This window comes from Eurosta solidaginis, chromosome X (assembly GCF_040869045.1).
Source record: "Eurosta solidaginis isolate ZX-2024a chromosome X, ASM4086904v1, whole genome shotgun sequence".
NCBI classification, from domain to species: Eukaryota; Metazoa; Arthropoda; class Insecta; order Diptera; family Tephritidae; genus Eurosta; species Eurosta solidaginis.
In genome coordinates, this window is record NC_090324.1 from 141,644,592 (window position 1) to 141,666,909 (window position 22,318).

The following is a 22,318-nucleotide window of genomic DNA, read 5'->3' on the forward strand; positions in this document are numbered from 1 at the left end:
CAGCATATATGCTGTTTCCTTTTTTTTTTATATGCTGTTTCCTTACCATTACTACAGCTCGCACCCGTCCTTCCGTTTGCGTGTAGTAAACGACAAATCCGCGCGCGCTATTTCCAGAAACCTTTCCTCCCGATGAGAGCCAAGTCTCCACTCTCAGCGCCACGTCAAACGAATCCTCCTCAAGGATTAGGAGGAGTTCGCTCGACGCCACTTTACTGCGTTGAAGGTTTATCTGTAGGACTCGCAGCACCATTGGGCTATTTGTCCCCCTCCAGCATCTTCGTCGTGACGTCGTCGTCCTTCCCTTGCCCTTTTGGTTTAGAGTGTTCGAAGCCCCCTTGTAACTGTTGTGCCGGGTGTTCTTGTGTGCGACTCACAGCACCATCTGGCTGTTGGTCCTCGTCTAACACCTTCGTGGTGACGTCGGCTACCCCCACCTGTCTTTTCTCCCTTAGGCTTTTGAGGTCCTTTTCGACTTCGCCCACTTCCAGCGTGCTAGGATTTTTATCCTCGGGAATTCTTTTCCCCAGTCGCATATAAATTTTGCCTGTACCAAAGGACATTTTTCCAAGCTGTGTGTACAATATATCCTCCGCCTGCTTGTTTATTTGGAAGATGTGGAACTAACCTTCCTCCGGAGGCCGAGATACAGTAAGTACCTTCCAATCCTGCGTCGGTATGTTCGTATTCTGATTCTGCAGAAGTCGCAATGTATCCTCCAACTTCATCACGCATGGTATCCATACCTTAACTTTTGGTACCGTGGGGATTTGCGCTTTATTCACCACCTCAAAAGCGTTCGTGCCTTGCCTTGGGAGGTTTGGAACCACTTCCTCCAGCCACCGCAAGCTCGCGATGTTGTCGCAGGCTATCATCTTCACACCATTATACCATTCCTCCGAATCAAAGCTTGGAAGGGGCTTACTTGGTTGTTCCCGCATCATCTTAAGCATTAAGCTAATGAGCTCCCTTTCCACAGACCTCCACCTTTCAGTAGTCATTTGTCCGAAAGGACTGCTACGATCAACCAGCGCCACAGTCAGTGACTGCTTTGCCACATCACTCATCTTCTCAGGAAAAGCAGGAGTCTTAGTGTTATCTCCCTTTGGCACCTCCGAGAAAGCTGGAGTCTTAGCGTTAACTCCCTTTAGCGCCTCCGAGAAAGCCGGAGTCTTAGCGTTATCTCTCTTTAGCTTACCTCCTACTTCCTTAGTTGGAACTTCCCTCTGACTCGCAGCTTTCGAGGTAGTTGCTACCTCGCTATTGGAGTCCATCTGCCTTACAGCGTTGGGCCTACTTGGCTTGTCTATGCGTCTACCCTGCCTCGGGGCTCTGGGACTGGGTCCTTTCGGCCTCTGAAAGCAGGCTTGTCGCCTTCCGCCGAATGCTGCCTCTTCATTCTGCCATTCGACGCTTCTTCCTCCTCGTACCGGTTTCAGAACCGGGGGTTTCTAGCAGCAAACCTTTTGAACTGTCTTCGAACTACTTTTACCGCCTCATGGGCCAATTCCAAGCGCTCGATCTCCACCTCTGTTGGGCCGACCACTGCTCCCAGGCATTGAGCAATTCTTAGTGCTGCACGGTACTGCGAGAATGCTCTTTTACTTCCTCTGCTCCGTACCCTTCTCCACTATTCTACTCCGTTTTCATTTGTCTGCTTTTTCAACACAGAGTTCATTGAATCAGTACTACTCTCGCTCCCCAAGTCCGACGCATCACTTAATGCGTATTTGATGTCCTTTGCTTGCGACTCAGTCCTCCTCTTATCATCCTCCTTATTACAATTTGGTAATGAGTCGTTCATCTTGGTCGTACGACCACCTGCACTAAAAGGCGGGCTCAGCGGTCCAGTATTATATACGGGGAAAGAACCGTCAGTCACAGCAGCGCCCCTTACTGTGGTAAGGCCATCAATACTTCCCGAGGTGGCCTAGTATCGGGAAGGCTCCGTTCGAATTCAATCGAATTTATCCCCTGGCTGCAATTCGTCCAATAGGCACGGTCCGCATAACACACTGGATTAGGGAGTTGGCAGTTCTTAGTTACCGACATTCCGCCGCCGTCCTATGAGGCGAAGCGGCGTATATGCGAGTCCTAAATAGCTCCGCCTCATAGTCGGACGCTATGGAGATCTGCTAAGCCCTCACACCAACGACAAGGTGCCTACCCTAGTGGGGGCATCCAATCAGACAATAAAGCATTATCTTCGGAGTTGTAAGATATCACATGTTAAATGCTCAGCGAAATGTTTTTTGAATAAAGTAATACCAAAGAAAGGTAAGGGTCTAAGATTAAAAGGAATGGAAAAATTACATGCCAACGTGACGATGGTTGCCAGCGAATATATTTGTTTGGTGTTGCCACATCACTCCCTTCTTAATAACTTCATTGCAAATCATTAATGGTCGGAAGTAATGAAAGCTGGCCGTTCTACAGAAACCTGGGCATATTTGTTCCCGATCCTTATGGTAAAAACTCGATCGAATAATCTGGATATCACTTCGTAGGGCCCAGTGTATGGTGGTTCCAATGGTGCACACACTGAATCTTTTCGGAGAAATACGTAGGAGCAGCTGCTTCTGTTTTTTGCTAAAAATAGCTTAATTGTACTATGGTGGGGTGCTACGACTGGACGTAGTACCCTCATTTGCTCTCTAAGGCTGTTGATAAAATTGTGCGGGCTTCTCGTAGATTCATGATGGTCTATAAATTCATTGGGTAAGTGAAGATTAGTCCCGTAAACAAACTCAGCCGAAGAGGCTTGCAAATCATATTTGAGACTAGTTCTGAGGCCCAAGAGGACGACTGGTAGCAGTGCAGTCCACTGATTGTTATCATGACACATAAGAGCGGCTTTGAGTGATCGATGCCATCTTTCTATCATTCCGTTAAATTGCGGGTGATATGCTGTTGTGGGCATGTGCTGTGCGCCAATGAGTTTAGATAGTGAGTTGAAAAGAGCAGACTCGAATTGGGTGCTAAGTCAGTTGTTATTGACTTTGGACATCCAAACGCGATACCCAATGGCTGCAACCTCTGTCAGGTGGCTGAACGGATATGTCCATATGGACGTGATCAAAACGATTGTTAGGCATCTGAATTTTGATAGGTATAAAATCTTTGTGTCCGCTGATTTTAGCTCGCTGACCTTGCAGGCAACTTCTTGCCAAACGAGCGACATCTTTATTAATCGCTGGCCATACATATTTAGCTCGCATTTGACGAAGGGTCTATCGTGAACTCGGATGTGATTTCCCATGAACCGAAGTAAAAATTTGAACCCTTAATTCTGTTTTTGCCTGTTGAAGTATCGCAATAAATTTTTGTTTGATCTTGTGCGTTTTGAAGTTGCGTATTAGTAACTGCGGTTGGCATGGAAATTGTGTAAAGCACAGTGTATCTGCTACTGAATTTTCGTCGCCGGAAAGATGTACGACGCTCGTTGAAAACTGCGATATGTAGTTAAGTTGACGTAGTTGACTGGGTGATGCTTTGTCAAGCTTTTGCGTGATAACGTACATGAGAGGCTTGTGATCGGTTTTGGTGATAAACTGCTTCTAGAAAATGTCGAAAGTATTTTATTTATTTTTTTTTATTTTACCGACTCGTAAATCGCCAAGAGCTCACGGTCATAAGTGCTATAGTTTTTCTCGGTTGGGGATAATTTTCGGGAGAGAAAGCCGAGGAGGCGCCAAACGCTATTAATTTTTTGCTCAACGGAGGCCCCAATGGCCACATCTGTAACGTCACATGTGAGTGCAAAAGGAGCATTTCATACTGCATGTGCAAGGATTGCTACATTGGAAATATTCTTTTTGCATGCTTCGAACGCCTTACTTGATTTCGGTGTCCAGAGAATTTTTCTCTTATCAATCTTTTTTGAGTCATGCAGGTACTCATTAAGTGGAGCTTAGAGTTTGGCAGCATGGGGTATGCACCGTCGGTAATAATTTTTTATACCTAGAAACCTTCGGAAGTCGGCAATAGTTTCTGGTTTGTAATATTTTTCAATGACGGATACCCGATCATTTTGTGGCTTACAGCCCTACGAATTAACAGTGTATCCTAAAAATTCGACTTCAGGTTCGCTGAATTTACATTTATCAAGATTAATGGGAAGGCCATGTTGCTTTAAAAGAGAAAAAATTATACGTACATGTCCTGATGCTCGCTTTGTGTTTTTGAAATTACGAGTATGTCGTCAAAATATATATACACAAAATTTATGTCCCTGAAAATTGAGTCCATATATCGATGAAACGTCTGTGTGGCGTTTCGAAGTCCAAAAGGCATATATAAGTACTCAAACAATCCAAACGGCGTGCATACGGCGGTCTAGGCAACATCTTCATCTGCCACTGGGATTTGGTGATAAATCTTTGACAAGTCGTTGGTTCAGAAAATCGTGTTTCCGTGCAGCTTCTCGTTGAAGTCGTGAATATGAGCTATGGGGTAGCGATCAGGAGTGGTTTGCGAATTTGGCTTTCTATAGTCTCCACAAACGCGCCACTCACCATTCTTCTTGTGAACCATATGTAAAGTTGTAAGCATCTGAAACTTAGCGGATGGGCGAAAACAGCATTCATTATTCACTAAGTAGAGCTTGAGGCAAATTTGCTGTATTTAGAGTGGCGATATTATAACCGGGCATCTGACGTAACAAACCTTTTATTGTTCTGTCCGTCTTGTTGTCAACGAGACATTTGTTTGTTAAGTCATGCAATAGGTGGAAATGAGAGAAAAAGTCTGCTCCAATTAGGGGCGTTTGCACATCAGCTATAATAAAGTTCCATTCAAAAGGGCTGGACATGTCGACATCCGCTTTAAGCTTTTTACTGCCGAGGCTAAAATGGCACAAGTTTGTTGTACTTGCATTATTTGACGGGCTGCGATTAGAATTGCTGTTTAACTTTTTGAGCTCTGCCTGAATGTCATTGAATTTGCTTAGTACAGAATTTATTGTGGTGTTGCCGTCGGCAATTTTAGATTTGTTTTGGGACGTCGACTTTGTAGCAAAAACGGAGTTGTTCGGCCTCTCTTCGCTATACTACACTACTTCTTTCTTAAATAAAAAGATTTTTGTTTAGTTTTTTTTTCAAAAACGTTATAAATGTTTAAATTTTTAATTTCTTCTGTTAGTTAATTAACAATTAATGAAATTTAAATATTCACTCTTCACATAAATTACTTCAAATAAAATTTATTAACAAGTATTCAAATTAGATGCAAAAAAGCGCGTCCACGGTTGCCGGTTGATTGTACTAGACTGCGAATGAAGTCTTATTGGTGACGATGGTAGTTCGGCGTTCGTTGGCGCTTTTCAATTCGCCGCGCAGGGCTGCATTTCCAACTCCGCCGTCTAAATGGTGATGGAGGCGGCTTAAACATCCTGGCCGCCCTGCAGGGAGATGCGGGTGGTGGTCTCCAAGGCACAACTGGTCGTATTGCGTCGTTTGCAAACCTTGTGGGGTGCGCGCGGTCGTGCGTTTTGCCGTCTCTTCGAGCTTGGGGGTTGGCACTGGTTTCTTCGTTGTGCGCGCCTTTTTGACCCTACATGTTCAGGTGGGCTTCCTCTCTTGTTTCTTTTTCATGGGTTTCGGCTTCCGTGCTACTACCTTTTTTTTTAAGTTGGGGCTTTGTGCTGTCCACGTCTAGCCTTCGGCCCATCGTGCAATAGGGTGTGGTGAGCCATACCGCAAATTATGCACGACCCTCGGGAGTCGCATTCCCCGTTGTATGCGTGAGGGCTAGGCAATTAACACAATAGCCCTGTGTCCTGACCACTGTTGCACGCTGCGGTAGGCCCATCGCCTTAAAGCCCGGGCAGGTCAGCAGCGCGTGGTAGCGGTGGCAGAGCCGACACTGAAAGTAGTTATCGGTGCCATGATGGGTGTCGTCCTGAAAGTATAAGAACAGACAGAGAAACGAGAAGTAGTTGGATACAGCGGATGATAAAGGGAAAGTTAATTATACAAGGAAAACGTATATAAGTTATAGCGCTGTGCACGAATAGTTCTCCGTTGGAAGAAAGCACATGCCGAGGCCAAAGTTCCTTCAGATAATCCTCTTTCTAGCGTCGACTGAATGGGTGATGAAGCAATTTGGTTTTTCCCATCGATTTATCGAAGAAGCCTTCCGCGTTTGGCTCAGGAATGGCTAATAGCGATGCAACTCGAATGAAGTGACCCGGAGTAAGCGCTGTGAAGTCAGCTGGGTCCTGGGATAGTGAGGTTAGAGGCTTTGAATTAAGAACTGCTTCAATACGCACCAACAGCGTCGTGAATTCTTCGAATGTTAACTTTTGGGATGCAGCGGTTTTTTGAAGTTGGTTTTGAAACTTTTTACTGCGGATTCCTACAGGCCGCCCATATGGGGGGGGGGGGGGGCAATGGGTGGATTATACTGCCAGTTTATTCCCTGGGGGCATATTTATAGACAATGTCCGCGGAGAATTCGTTAAGAAATTTAACGAAGTCGCGTTCGAGTGCGCGATGGGCGCCAATGAACGTTTTACCATTGTCGCTGATCATTTTTGAGGGATAAACTCGCCTGCCAATGAGTCGGGCGCATGCTGCTCGAAAGGTTTCGGTGGTAAGGTCCGAGCATAGCTCGAGGAGTACTGCCTTTACAGAAAGACAGACGAATGCAGCCACGTACCCTTCTATGGTAGTGGTCTACCTTAGAACTGATGCCTATATTTGGAATGGACCTGCAAAGTCTACTCCTGTTGTGGAAAAGGGGAGTGAACATTTGCACCGCTCAGATGGTAGTGCTGCCATTATTTGCCGGCGTATTTTCTGTTGGAAGAGCGTGCACGATTTGCAGAAAAATGCATTTCTTAATAAGAGGCTTTAGTTTTGGTACGTAGTACACTTGCCTCACCATTTGGAGCATTAACCGTATTTCTGCATGAAAAAGCAGGCGGTGTAAAAACTTTAGATACAACTGGCATAGCTTTGAATCGTAATGTAGAATATTCCAATCTGCCAACTATGCGGAAGAGTCCGTTTCCATCGAGAAAGGGGTTAAGAGCCAGAAGGGAACTATGAGTAGAAATGTTGCAGAATAGTGTCCTCTTCCTCGAGACCGCGATATGCTTCGAACTTCCGTTTCTCGGGTGGAGAAGCGCTACCTTCTAGCGGCTTTGGCCATGCCGAAATGTGGCAATAAAGCCATTGTGGACCGTGTCACCAATGTGAGGCGCCTATCACATCATGCGGCTTGCAACCACGTGTGCCAATATCAGCAGGGTTGTCTTGGCAAGGTGCATGGCGTCAGGTGCCGCTAGGAAGATATTCTCCAACTTGAGAGGTACGGATGGACACACACCAGGTCGATGGAGACTTTTCTAGCCAAGCTAGTACAATTTCAGCATCTGGCCATAAGAATATGTTGCATGCTTCTAAGTCGAGCTGTTTTCGAACAGTTGAAGCCAGTTTGGCGACTAGGACTGCACCACATAGCTTTAAGCGGGGTAAGCTTACAGTTTTTATGGGGGCAACTTTGCCTTCCGCAACCAAATTGAGGATTTTATTTGGTTGCCCACATGTGAGCGGATGTAAATCGCTGCCCAATAGCTTTTCCGAAGCGTCACAGAACCCGTGGATTTGGGTGTCTTGCTCTGGAACGACATTATCCTATCGAGAGGTTTCGATGTGGCAAAGGGCTGGTAGATTTTCTGCGAAATGTTGCCATTTTGATAATTTTGCGGGCTTGGCGCTTTCATCTCAATCGCTGCCATCCAGCCAGATTTCTTGGAGAAGCGTATTGGCCTGGATCATAACTGGCGACAACCATCCTGCCGTGTCAAAAAGTTTTGTAACAGAAGATAAAGTTTGTCGCTTTGTGACCGCATTTTGGGTATGTTCTAGCAGAGTGGTGTATGAAAATTTATTCGTGAGTGCGTTCCATCGAATGCCAAGAGTTTAGGTTTTGAAAGTGCTCTCAAATTTCAAGAAGTTGGAGTCTAGAAGATCCTTCTTCGGAAACTGTTCAAATATGACTTGGTGATTAGCCGTAAATTTCTTTAATATGAAACCGGCTGACTTGAAGGCTTTTGTCACTTGAACGAGTAATTCAGTGGTGTTATCGACATACGTTTACGTCTTGAGAATTGTTGCAGCCAAGAGGAATGTCGCTTTCGTGTCTCCTGATGCAACGTACGAATAGCGAGATATGGTGCACATTTGACGCCGAATGTAACCGTTTTTAGATTGAAATCGCTAACAATAGAGTTGGCCGATTTGCGAAATAGGATTCGCTGAAAATCTTTATCTTCCCCGTGTATGAGGATCTAATGGTACATTTTTTCAATGTCTCCATTAAACACATACTTGTGCATGCGCCACTGTAAGATTAGTAGCATGAGATATGGTTGGAGAGTTGGACCAGTGTATAACACGTCATTCAGGGATTTTCCTGACCCAGATCGTTGAAAACCACACGAACTTTGGTAGTGACCTTATCTGGTTTGACTACCGCATGATGTGGCAAGTAGAATGAGAAGACCTTGCCATTCGAAGTTATTTCGCATGGGTCGGCAGATTTCATTTGATCAAGGTCGAGATATTCTTGCAACACATTATTGTACATGTACTTAACTCCCCCTCTTTCTGAAGCGTTCGCTCCAACCTGAAAACTAATGTAGGGCAGCCGGGAGGGATTTGCGAGAGAGAGTTTTTCCGGAAACTCTTCCTTGAATGGAAGTCGAACTATGTATCGACCGTTTCGTGCACGTGTCGTGGTTGTTGCGTATATCTGCTCACACGCTTGATCCTAGGGGGGATATCTGTGTAGGTTGTAGAATTTCCTCCTCTTCCCAAAATTTTCTCAATTGAGAACTGAGCGTCTCGTTTGATACTTTTTTGGACTTGTGTTGAAAATGACAAAATATTTTCAGTTATTAGACCACTGAGAATCCAACCAAAATGGTTTGTTGCGCAAGTATGCTACCGCATACCTTTTTTATACTTTCCAGCAGAATTTGTGAAAGTTTGTCGCTGCCAATGACCATGTCAGTCTGACCTGGTATGTGGCAACTGGGATCAGCGAGCTCAAGGAGTTTGAATTGCTCCCAGATTTTGCGACTGATGCTGGATGTTGGCAGATTCTTCATAAGCTGCGGCAATACAATAGTATGAGCCTTTATCCTTTTCATGGCCTTGGATGCAACCAGTGTCAAAGGCAAAAGCTTGGAGGACTTTTGTAGGACTTGTCCACCCATGCCAAAGATTTCGAACTTTGAATGTTCGAATGGAAGTTTGAACCGTTGTTGAACCTTCGAGGAAATTGAAGTTCTTTCCGAACCCTGATCGACAAGGGCCCTCAAATGAAATAATTCCCCTTCGTGTTGGACGTGACGACAGCAGTAGGAAGGAGGATTTGGTTATCATTGGCTGCATGCAATGATTGAACTGGTGCGTGTTTTGAACAACACGGTACCTCGTTAGAATCGGAGCTATTGTGCACATTTGGTGCATTCGTTCGCGGGGTGGTACGTGGAGCTTGTGTTTTCGCATGCAACAGCGTGTGATGCCGTTGATGACATGTCGAACATGACCACTTGCTCGTGCACTCATTGATGATATGAGTGCTGCTAAGGTAGTTTGTACACAGCTTAGCTTCTTTTACGAATTGTGTCCGGTGTTGCACACCCATTCTCTTGAATTGTGGACAGAATCTAATAAGGTGGGGGAGTTGCAACATTGGCAAGTTTCCTTCTAGATTCTGCCACAAGGGTTTGAGTTCTATTGAAGGACTTGTTTTGCGCAGAATTCTGATGAGCGGCTAGTTTTATTTTGTTTTGGTTTAGTTGAAGCCTATTGACCCTTTCAACGACTTCATATCTCGAGGTGAGAAAGTCGTTCATTTGTGACCATGAGGGTAAATCTCTTCGCGAAGAGAGAGATTGTTCCCAAAGTGACTGGGTTGTTTCGGGGAGTTTTGATGAAAAAATGTACACCAGAAACGGATCCCAACTTTTTGCCGTAACTCCCTGTCAGTGAAGGACTGATAGGCAGTTGTTGATTTTATTTTGCAATTTCTGAAGTTGTTCACTGTTTTCGGATGGAATAGTGGCAAGAGTCAGTAAGGATTTGATCTGGGTGTCAACCAGGATATGCTTTTTTTTTTGGCATCGTGACCGTAAAGCTTCCCAGGCGAGGTCAAAGTTATCATCGCTCAACGGATATTGTTTGACGATGGAGCCGGCTCTGCCTTGCGTTTTGTACCGGAGATGGTACAATTCCTGAACACGGGAGAGCCTTGGGTGTTTAATGTACACCGCTGTGAACATATCACGAAAAGCGGGCCATTCTTCATAGCCACCATAAAAGGTCTCCATGTCGCATGCTGGGAATTTGAGGTAGATATTTGCCTCAGCCGAGGGTTGATCCACGTGGGTTGGTGGAGTCGGTGTTGACATCATTTTGATCAACGAAAGTTGATCGGCAATCTTTGCTTTGGTCATTTAATACTTATCAAGGCAAGTGCATTGTTTGCCTTGTACTGAACTCTTGAAGCCTTCAGGGAAACTGTCGTATGGTTTCGAATATACCATACCGTATACCGATTGAAGCCATGCCCAACAGTCATCTTGTGATTTGTGAGATACGATTCAGAGTGATCTTGAATCGGTGCCTCGTTAAATTTTGCACAGTATCTCATGAGAATGTCACTTTCCGTGATGAATTTTTGCGCGGATGAGTCAACTGATTTTGATTTTGGGCGTGGGGATGTTGCCCTTTCCTTGGCCGTTTCTTCTTTTGGGTAATTTTTTAGGGACTGAGAGGCCACGGTAGGTTTGAGACTAGCCGATAATAAAAAGAAAAATGCCCGCAATCTGGCTATGGTACATGATTTCTGAAGGCTTTTAGATGATATCAAAGCTTAAATGAAAAGCATCCAATCGGCCGTTTTTTCTGAGGTTGAAAAAGGTAAATTTTTTTATAATCCAGTAGAAAATATTTATTTTTTTATTAAATTTCCATCCCCTATTACCGTTTACAACTCAACTCTGGTTGAGTTGAAATTTCGCAATTTGGTATTACAGATTACAACTCAACCTGTCAAAAAAAATGTCGGTTGAGTTGTCTAGTCTAACAACTTTTTGTGGCATTACCGTGTACAACCTTGTGTTGGTGTAGTTGTCAAAGACGTCAAAATCTTACAACTGATTATTAGCAGTTGTCTCATACAATTTTGCAGTTGTTTTGAAAAAAGGTAACGTTTTACAAGACGGTTAACCACCTAATTTTTAACAAAAATTTTCAAAGTTGGTATCAAAAGACACCTTTGGACCTCCAATTTTAGAATCCGAAAACAAAAATTTAATTTCTATCATATCATTTCGGTTCAAATTTTCATGTGGTTGTTGTATTTTGCCAGATTTGTTGTACATTGTACATACAAATGCAGAAAGGCGTTGGACCCACCCAGGGTTATTTTTACAAATCGCGACCGAAGGCCGGCAACGCAGAAAGATGTTCTGTGCAAAAAAAAACTATGGATCGGGCCTCATATTTTGGGCCCTCTCGGGGCCATTTTGTGGGTTTTTGTGAATATCTTTCGGCATAAATAAAATTTGTAATTTTCGCTTTCTAATCCTAAAAACGGAGATCGAAACGCGTCTTTTGATACCACCTTTGATAAGAGTTAGATGGTGCACGGTCTCATAAAACGTTACCGAAAAAAAAACAAAAAATTTAAAGCCGGTAGTTAAACCTTGTTTAATCAAACAAAAATCTATAATTTTGTACACATTTATAGAAAAAACAACGTTAAAACGAAGGAATAACTTTTTGACTTTATGGAGCGACATTCCGAAGTTGGACGAGGCTGGCCGCAGTTCGGATGCAACCAAAAAAGGTGAAATTATGCGAACGTGAGTCCCGTTGATACTAATCATTACTCCTGGGAATCCTGTTTTAGAGTAAAATACAATTTTTGCTGTTTGAGTTTTAATTCACTTCGCACTAATATGCTCCTCAATAATATCTAAGACCTCTTTGACAACCATAGGTGTTGTAGGTTGTGCCAGTCCAACACTAAAATCATTGCCACAGCATTTTTGATAGCAGCCGTCAGCAAGGAATCGAAGTGTAGCGCATAATTTTAAGATATGAGGTACAGCCGTCCCTCGAACGCGTTTGCGAGAATGGCCCTTCATTTCGTTTAGTAAGGAGCAAAATGCTTCCTTACTTAACCGAAAGTAGCTTACAAATCTGCAAAATAACTACATTAGAATCTTATCAATTGTCACTTTTTAAACGTGTTCCTACTTGGTGCTTGGTAATTCCAAGGGATTGGAGTGATCGCGTAAATGTTTTCTTATTCGCAACATTACGCATTTGACGCATTTGTCACTAACATTTTCGTCGGTATAAAAAAACTCTATGCTAATATCCATTTTGTTATTAATAAAGAATCACTTGCAAATGTTTAAATTTTAGCCACAAATTGCTCAGCTGTTCATTTATCTGTCAAATTATCACTTTCTTAGCTTGGCAGCACCAATTCAACTTCAACTGAAATAAGTTGTAATTCGTAATACCAAATGGGAGTTGAGTTGTCTGAAAGTTGAGTTGTTTTAATTACAACACAAATAAGTTGAGTTGTATACCGTAACAGGCCCTTAAATTCCAGAGCCTAGTAGCATTAACGAAGAAAAGCCGTGAAGAGAACAGGTATATTTAGGGATTATCAGAGTTTGATGCCTTCTGGATCTTGTTAGTATTAATTTAACATAAATGTATTCCGGAGCTTTATATTCTAAAAGCTTATACACGAACGTACAATTTATGGCAGCAAGATAGTCCGAAATAATGCACCCCAGAGTTTTGGTCTTTCATGCAGTAATGTGACCATATCTCTTGAGTCCGTAGACGTAACGCGAAACATTGTTAAACGCAACATCGATTTTGTGAGACGAAGCATAATAGGTAATGTGGGGTAGAATTAGTTGAAGTGCCATTTTCTTTCTCGTCTCAAGAGGCGTAAACTAAGCTGTCATTCGTAATCTACGTAGAACAATATACACATTGCTTACAACTTTGTTTATATGGTCTGAGCACGTCACCGTAGATTTTACACCAAATCCCAAATGTTTAACCTTTTCAGTAAATACTAAATCAGCGTTACCAATATACAACTTTGGAATATCTTATACATGCAGTACACTGCTACTTATAGGCAACACATTGACTTAGCAGCATTCAAACAAAGGCAATTAACAGTAGCCCATTGTGAAATAGCTGACAGATCACAATTAATTTTATAGCACAAATCTTCAACAAGACCAATACGACTGGAAAATACAATTGTATATCGTCAGCATAGGCGTGAACCTGTACATACTAACACACAAAGAATACATCATTGACAAAGAGACTAGAGACCAGAGGTAACGATACTAGACATAGAGGACGTAGAGCTGCAGGTCACTTTCTGGGTTCTTCCAGCAAGGTAGCTAACCATAAGGTTTAGAGCACTGTCAGAAAACCGGAAAAAATACTTGAGCTTTTTGCAAAGAATAACAAGATTCACTAAATCAAATGCTTTCGAAAAGTTTAAAGGAGTGTAAGATGTCCTTGGTCGAACTCCATCCTTATGTCGTCCAGTATTTTTATCATAGCTGTAGAACATCTGTGTTTATTTTAGTTTATTGCGTTTTACAAAAGCAGAAATTTGTATTGCCATTACGGATTCACACACTTTCGAAAAAGCTGGCAGTATGCTTATCGGTCTATCATCACTTGGGCTCGTGGCATTCCTCTTGTTTTGAATAGGTATTATGACAGCTTTTTTCCATTCCGTTGGGAAAATCGCAGTTGTGAAGCTGTGATTTATTAAATGAGTCAGAGTTCCTATAATAAACGGCAATGCTAGCTTCACAAACTTGAGAGATATCCCATCATTGCCTATATCATTTGATTTAACCATAGTGGGGGATTTTAATACCTCAGACCCGGTTACTCCTTCAAATTTAAATTTTTCATTTGTGCTAAGGTTATCTACAAATATCTGTGCTGGAGGAATGGGCATTTCTCTACTGGCGTTTGCGAAATAATTGTTCAGCACATTGGGGTCTATTTTACATTCCTCCTGTGCTTCGCCATGAACATTCAGCCTTTTCAAGTTGCTCCAGAGTTCCCTTGTCGGTAAGAACGGACTAAGTTTGGCATCGCAATACACTCTTTTTGCATTTTTTATAATTAAGTTTGCTTTTTTTCGGCCAATTTTTTACTGTGCCCAATCATATGTAGTTCTAGTTCTTCTCCATCTGGCGTATCATCTATTTTTAGTTTTTATTGCTGACCTAACTACATTTTTGTACCAGTGGCAAGATGTATTTAAGGTCTTAACAATTCTAAGGGGTACATGCTCATTAAATAATTGGGTTAAATTTGTATTTAAAAAGTCAAGTTTTTCATCTACAGTCTCATATAACCAACATTCAGCGCAATTAACATAAGACAGACTTTTTAAAACATGGTCAGAGCTGGATGTAATAACAAGATCTAAAGGGGTAGGACTAGAGTTGTTGGCATATTTCGTTGGTATGAATCTGTTTACTACAGTAAGACCTACAGTAGATAAATGGTCAAGTATTTTAGCTGTATTAGCGTTACTTAAAAGAAGGTTTACATTAAAATAACCACATATAACATAACGCTCATAATCAGTTATATATGTAGATAAAACAACAAACAACGAATCCAATATGCAACACTTATGAGGGTTATACACATGATACATGATACTAATACTTTAGTTACGTTGTTAGAAATTTCTGCAATAATAAATTCCGTTTCAGTGGGATTTGAAACTGCCAAGGTTTAATTGGCAGGTTAGATCTGCAATAAATTGCTCCATCTCCGCCTATTCTGTGTGCGGTCATTCCGTATTAAATTAAAGTGGGAAATACTGTAATGGAAATCAGAAATAGCAGGGTTAAACCACGTTTCCGACACACAAATCATATCGACTCTAGGTTTTCTAAAAATATCCCTAACATAGTCCAACTTTTCACTGTTGAGACTTCTCACGTTAAAGTGTATAACTTTCAATCCACAATAAAAACAATATAACACAACAGAGATAAAATATGATCGCAGCTTAGAAAGGCATATACAAGTTTAGAGTAAAAAGAAAACAGAAGAGCAGATAAAAGAAGCAAGAAAATTAGCAGGGAAATTAGCAGAGAACATATAATTGGGAATGCAAACAAATAGTGTAGAGACAGCAAGGGAAAGAAAGGAGAAAAGAAACAACATATAAGTGACTTAATTACTAAGCTTGAATAATTATACCCTTGCTTATACATATAGTGCAAAAACATTGTTAACTCGGTCTGGCGCCAATATGAGCATGGAGTTCGGCTCTGCTGCTCACTTGTTTCATCTCATCACAGCTCTTTAACTTCATAAGGACTTTGCCACGAATAGAAAATGATGCCGCTAATTGTTTTTTCCGCATAAGCTCTGATACATTCGCCATAATTTCACGCTGCATTTTGGGTAAACTCTCATGAACATAAATAGAGTTATATCCCGGCATATCCACAACAGAGAGTGACAGCGGTTTCTTTTTATTTATGCAGCATAGAGCTATTGCTTTTAACAGCTGATTGCGCTCATTTCCTGTGAACAGCTTCACAACAATAGGACAAACGTTAGCATTTTTTGCCCTTTGCTTTTCGCGCTACGCAACCGAAAAGCGTCGCGGATCGGCGGAGTTGTGCTCAGCTGCTTTACAAATTCTCCCAAAAATTTCACTCAAACACTCACCAGGTACTTTTGGAATGCCATTTATTATCTTCCTCCACTTTGGACACTACTGCAGTCAACCGCTCAGTTTGCTGTTCAAGCTTACGCTCTGTCCACTCATATGTGACTGGCGAGACGAAAGAGGAGTTCTAGGGGGGAAACAGGTTTTCGCGCGGAATTTCTCCGTGGTGCAAACATGATTATTTATTGTTTATTTTTATTGATTTTTCTTTGAGCGTTCTTACGTGTTTCGGTTTAGGCGACAAAAAGAGTTCACAGCACGCATATACACCGATTGGTTAATAACTTTTGGCAAATTTCGTAGGATTTACTAGGAAAGCATGCAAATATTTAAAAGCACCAAAAAACACGACTTACTCGATTGACATTTAAGTTGTTTGTCTGGTATTATATTCACAAACGGCCTTTAACACATTTTCAGAATACCTTCCAAATTATTTTGAAGTCAGCATGAGCAGATTCGACAGCTTGTTCCCAGAAAAAACCCAAACTTTTGTCATGTCTTTTACAAAAATTTTCCATGTGGAAAAAAAGGGGTGAACTTTTGGGGTCACATTTATACCTAGATCTTTGTAGGTGGCTCGAGATATAGAAATATAGAAATGTTTTGGCTGTAGGTAATTTTTCTTTCAGTCGAAAAAAAAGAGTCAACAACATTATTGAAATCTGCAAAACATTTTATATACTTCATGCAGCTAAAATTGTTCGTTTGTTCACAAAGCTGTCGGAGAACATCAACTTTTTTAAGGAAAACTTTGCACGGGTTTCCGGAAAAGCCTCAATTTCCATACATTATATCTCGACTTACATTGGATTTTTTTGCCCACAATTCAGCAATGTAAATAGGTAGTTTACAACACCTATCAGCAAATGTAATTCTGGAGTTGCAGTTACATCAATTATTAATTTATCTTTGTTGTCTGAAATCATAGGGGAATGTGAACAATTATAGTAATTTTTGCAATTTTTTTTTTGCTACCACTATTTTTCCAAGCTTCGAAGTTTCACATGCGACTTCCGATAGTTCGGAGTTCTCCGACACGATCTAATTAATCCTTGGGTGCAATACACCACGTTCATGGATAGCTGCTACTATGCGCCATTAATCCAACTAAAATATTTGTTAGTTTTATATCAGTTCCAATTGATCCATCAAAATCTTTCAATAGTAACAAATTCCATAAAACAGATAAATTATTATAGTTCTCTTCAGAAAACTGCGTTAATCCAATTAGTAACAACTTATTCACTCCCGAATATTTTAAAATTTTTCCAACACTTCCAGTACTATACGTCTGTCTTTTCTGTTTTTTTTTTTTTGCCCAATGAATCTTGATCATACGACTGAATCGATAAGGTTATTTTAAGTAATCCCCCAGCACTATCAGCCCCAATTTCAAGTGAACATTAGCTACTCCTCGGCTTGTCTTGATGAGTTTCTGCACATTCTTGCAAAATACAAGTCCTTCTTCAACAACAGACTCTTTTCCGTTTTTCGATACAGTAAACTAGAACTTTTTAACATCGAAATGAGAACCAAGTGAATGATTTAACATCTGTAACTTTTCTTTGAAGTTTGGTTCGATTATTTTTCTTTTTCTTGTTGACATACGCAGCGACCGTTCAATACCAAGTGTAGAAATATTTGACAGTCCAAAATCAGTACTTATTTGAGACATATCTTTCGCAGATAAAAAATTTATTCTTCCTTTATTTCATTTGAAGAAGCAGAACTAACAGTCACTTGAATGGGTTTTTGATTTTTCATGGACAATTTAGTTCCACCTGTGCTTTTTGAGAGCTGATTATTCAACATTTTCGTAATATCAGCTGCAAGTTGTTCTTTCTTTTTATTGCTCAAAGAATTTTCAATGTTTAACTCCAAATTATCAACAAGCGTATTTTTTGAACATCGGGGATTTTTACCTCGCCCAATAATTGATAAAAAACTTACACATTCACGGTTAAAATAATTTAGTTTACTTATTTCTTTTTTTGATTGACGAGAAAACTGGCTTCTAAAACAACTTACTGTCTTGCACAACTTACACTCACATGAGGTTCCAGCCCTTGACCGAGTGTTACACGGAATACGGTAGTTGGAATAATCGGGTAATTTACTAAATGTTTCATTGTCACTTTTTTTCTTCAATTACAACTTGTTTCTACAATTTCCACACAATGCTTTCTGCAATCGCTCGTCACTTCTCCTATACACTACATGTTCATTTATTTTCTGTTCCAAAGTAACAGTTATTTCAAACAAATTCTTTTTCATTGTTTTACAAAATAAGCACAGTTTCAACCGATATTCAGCGTGCGATAAGTGACAGCTTTTTTATGCGTGATCACTTTCATTTTAATACGAAGGATAATGTAAATAAATTAAAATCCGGAGTAATTTCAGTCTTCTTGCTCGCTTTAAATCAAGCTCAAAAACACTAAACTGTATCATTTTCTTTTCAAAATTCATTTTACATTTCAACAAAAGCATATTTTATATCTAAAAATATTTCAATAAACAGGCGAACAAGTGTATTATTGTGAAAGTATTTCACAATAAGCAAGCAATTAGTACACTGAATGTAGCATCTTACTACATGGAGCCACGAATTAAGCGGCAATTACCCACCGACGTGTGTAACGTACGTATACGTATGCCATACGTACACACATTTTAGCGAAATTTGTGCCCGTAGTGGCAACGCAGAAATCAGCTGTTTCATTTTATCTACATTTGACAAGAGAAATTTGCGTTGAACAAGTTTTGCTAAAAACTAAGATAAATTGTGAAAATTGACAGTGAAAACAAACAAATTAGTGATTTATTTTTGGATTTGTGTGAGCTGTACAAATTGTACGAAGACTTCAAAAATAGTAACAAAAGGCAAAGGCGATATGCTGTGCATCCAATAAATCAAAATTGGGCCACAAGTGGTTACCGACTTCAAGTGTTTCGCCAAATAAAAATTTTGGAGCCTGCGGAGGTCTTTTCCCATACAAGAATGACCCCTGTTGTGTTTGAATTACTTTTAAATTTGGTCAGCAGTTTCCTGCGGAAACCAAAGCAAAGGATTGATCCTGAAGAAAGACTTTCTTTGGTATTGCTGTAAGTATATTATCATTATTTATTGTGTGATTGTATGTTTATATTTATTTCACATTGAATGTAAAGATATTTGTCACAAGGAGTATCTATTCAGAGCATTGCCTGGAGCTACAAACTTGGTAAAACAACAGTGCGCAATATTATATTGGAGACCTGTGAAGTGATCTGGCGACTTCTTTCACCAGTCTACGTTAGGGAACCTACAGAAAAGCAGTACAAGGACATTGCTAAGGACTTCTTCAATATGTGGAACTTACCAAACTGTGTTGGTGCAGTTGATGGCAAGCATATTGCTATCAAATGTCCGGCCAGTTCAGGTTCTCTGTATTTTAATTATAAGAAGTTTTTTAGTATTGTCCTGATGGCGACTTGCGACGCGAAATATACCTTCACTGCAGTGAGCATCGGAAGCTATTGCAGTCAAAGTGACGGAGGTAATAGCTGTTATATAATTTATAATATGTGAAAACATACATATCAATGTACCTACATACATTTTAAGTGCTTATTTATAAATTTTTCTTTCTTATAGGAATTTTCAAACTTTCACCCTTTGGACAGTCATTAATGCAAGACACTCTCCCACTTCCGCCCTCCGCACCACTATCAAGACAATCGCTTGAGCCTTTCCCTCACTATTTCGTAGGCGATGCCGCATTTCCACTAAGACCCAATTTGATGCGGCCATACCCTGGCTCCAATTTAACCATATTTAATTACCGGCTTTTAAGGGGTCGAAGGGTAATATAGAACGCATTTGGAATAGCAGCGGCACGGTGGAGAATACTGCGAACAACAATTGAATGTGCCCCTGAAAATTGTGAAAAAATTGTTTTGGCATGCCTTGCCTTACATAATTTTATCATGCTGAATGATCAAAGCCGCTGGTATTGCCCAGAAAATTACGTTGACAGATTTGAAGGCAATTTAATGCTGGAAGGAGAATGGCGCCACGAAATAGAAAGTCAGCGCTCTTTACCACAACTCCGATCTGCAGTACGTAGAGGTCCTGCTAATGCATTTAGCCTCCGTGATCGGCTTGCAGAGTATTTCGTAAATGAGGAAACTGTGCCATTCCAAGATGCCATCGACCTAGCCACAAGTGGCCCATATGTATAAGTGTACTGGTAATGGTACTCTGAATGTCCAACCTGCAATGTTTCTGGAATTAGTTCATATGTTTTAAGTTATATAATTAATTTAAGGTTTTTCTAAAGTCAGAGAAAATAAATAAAAGAAAAGCAATAACTTTAATAGTTTCCACTGTCACTTTCGCGTTCATAGCTGTAAATTTGAAGCCATATTAGTATAAGCAAAATCTAAACCTTTTACTTATCGGTTATAATCTGAAGAAAAAAATAGATTTATGAAATGGAACAAAAATTCGTTTATAATATTTATTAATTTTATTATTGACTCATAAAACGTGGTAAAAATTCATGTATGTATAACAATCACTTATAAATAATAAATTCAGTCTTATAAAACTAAACAAAAATGCATGTAAAACAATCACTTATCAATAAAAAATTCAAAGTTATAAAACGAGACATAAATTCATTTATAACAATCACTTATAGTTAATAAATTCAGAGTTATAAAACGAGGCAAAAATTCATATAGATATAATGATTACTTATAAATAGAAAATTCAGACTTGTAAAACTAAACAAAAATTCAAGTATAAATATAAAAATAAAAAAATATAAAAGTAAAAAAAAGTTAAAATTTATACTTTCATTCATTATTCGGAAGGAAAAGCTAGGTACAAAACTATTTCGGTTCCTGCTGCACCTGGAATACTTACTAACTTACTTAATTGGCGCTTAACCGTCTAAACGGTTATGGCCGTCCAACAAGGCGCGCCAGTCGCTCCTTCGCTCCGCCAACCGGCGCCAATTGGTCACACCAAGGGAGTTTAAATCGTTTTCCACCTGGTCCTTCCAACGGAGTGGGGGCCGCCCTCTACCTCTGCTTCCATAGGCGGGTTCCGATAGGAACACTTTCTTGGCCGGAGCATCATCTTTCATTCGCATAACAAGGCCTAGCCAGCGCAGCCGCTGCGTTTTAATTCGCTGGACTATGTTGATGTCTGCGTATAGCTCGTACAGCTCATCATTAAATCTTCTTCGGTACTCGCCATCGCCAACGCGTAGAGATCCATAAATCTTTCGAAGAACTTTTCTCTCGAACACTCCCAAAGCCGCTTCATCTGCTGTTGTCATGGTCCATGCTTCTGCCCCATATAGCAGGACGGGTACGATAAGTGACTTGTAGAGTATGATTTTCGTTCGCCGAGAGAGGACTTTACTTTTCAATTGCCTACCTAGTCCAAAGTAGCATTTATTGGCAAGATTGATTCTTCGCTGGATTTCAGTGCTGATGTTGTTGCTAGTGTTGATGCTGGTTCCCAAATAAACGAAGTCTTTTACTATTTCGAAATTATTATGGCTGCCAACAGTAGCGTGGTTGCCAAGGCGCATATGCGCTGACTCTTTGCTCGATGACAGCAGGTACTTCGTTTTGCCCTCATTCACCATCAAACCCATCTTTACCGCTTCTTTTTCCAGCTTGGAGTAAGCAGAACTAACAGCGCGGTTGTTTAGGCCGATGATATCAATGTCATCAGCATATGCCAGTAATTGCACGCTTTTATAGTATATTGCTCCAGTGCGGTTAAGTTCTGCAGCTAGTATATTTTTCTCCAGCATCAAATTAAAGAAATCGCACGATAGGGGGTCACCCTGTCTGAAACCTCGTTTAGTTCCGAACGGCTCGGAGAGGTCCTTCCCAATTCTGACTGAGCTGATGGTGTTGCTCAACGTCATTTTGCACAGCCGTATAAGTTTTGCGGGGAAACCAAATTCAGACATAGCGGCATATAGGCAGCTCCTTTTCGTGCTGTCGAAGGCGGCTTTAAAGTCGACGAAGAGGTGATGTGTGTCGATTCTCTTTTCACGGGTTTTTTCCAAGATTTGGCGCATTGTGAAAATCTGGTCGATGGTAGATTTACCAGGTCTGAAGCCGCACTGATAAGGTCCAATCAGCCGGTTCACGGTGGGCTTCAATCTTTCGCACAATACATTTGAAAGGACCTTATATGCGATATTAAGAAGGCTGATTCCACGATAGTTGGTGCATTTTGCAGTATCCCCCTTCTTGTGGACTGGGCAAAGAACACTTAGATTCCAACCGTCGGGCATGCTTTCGTCCGCCCATATTTTGCTAAGAAGCTGCTGCATGCGCCTTACCAACTCCTCGCCGCCGAACTTGAATAGCTCCGCAGGCAATCCATAAGCGCCCACGGCCTTGTTGTTTTTCAATCTGGTTATTGCTATTCTAACTTCGTCATAATCGGGCGGGGGGACATATATTCCATCATCATCGATTGCGGGATCGGGTTCTTCATCTCTGCGCGGTGAAT

General features: G+C 40.9%; 1 protein-coding gene and 1 pseudogene across 10 annotated transcripts in view; one reads left to right on the forward strand and one right to left on the reverse strand.

The window, feature by feature from the left end:
* The window catches only part of PIP4K (phosphatidylinositol 5-phosphate 4-kinase), a 1,849,876-nt gene that overhangs the window by 215,740 nt on the left and 1,611,818 nt on the right, over window positions 1–22,318 (reverse strand). The gene's annotated exons all lie outside the window — the stretch shown is intronic.
* On the forward strand, window positions 18,791–20,013 carry LOC137234696 (uncharacterized; annotated as a pseudogene).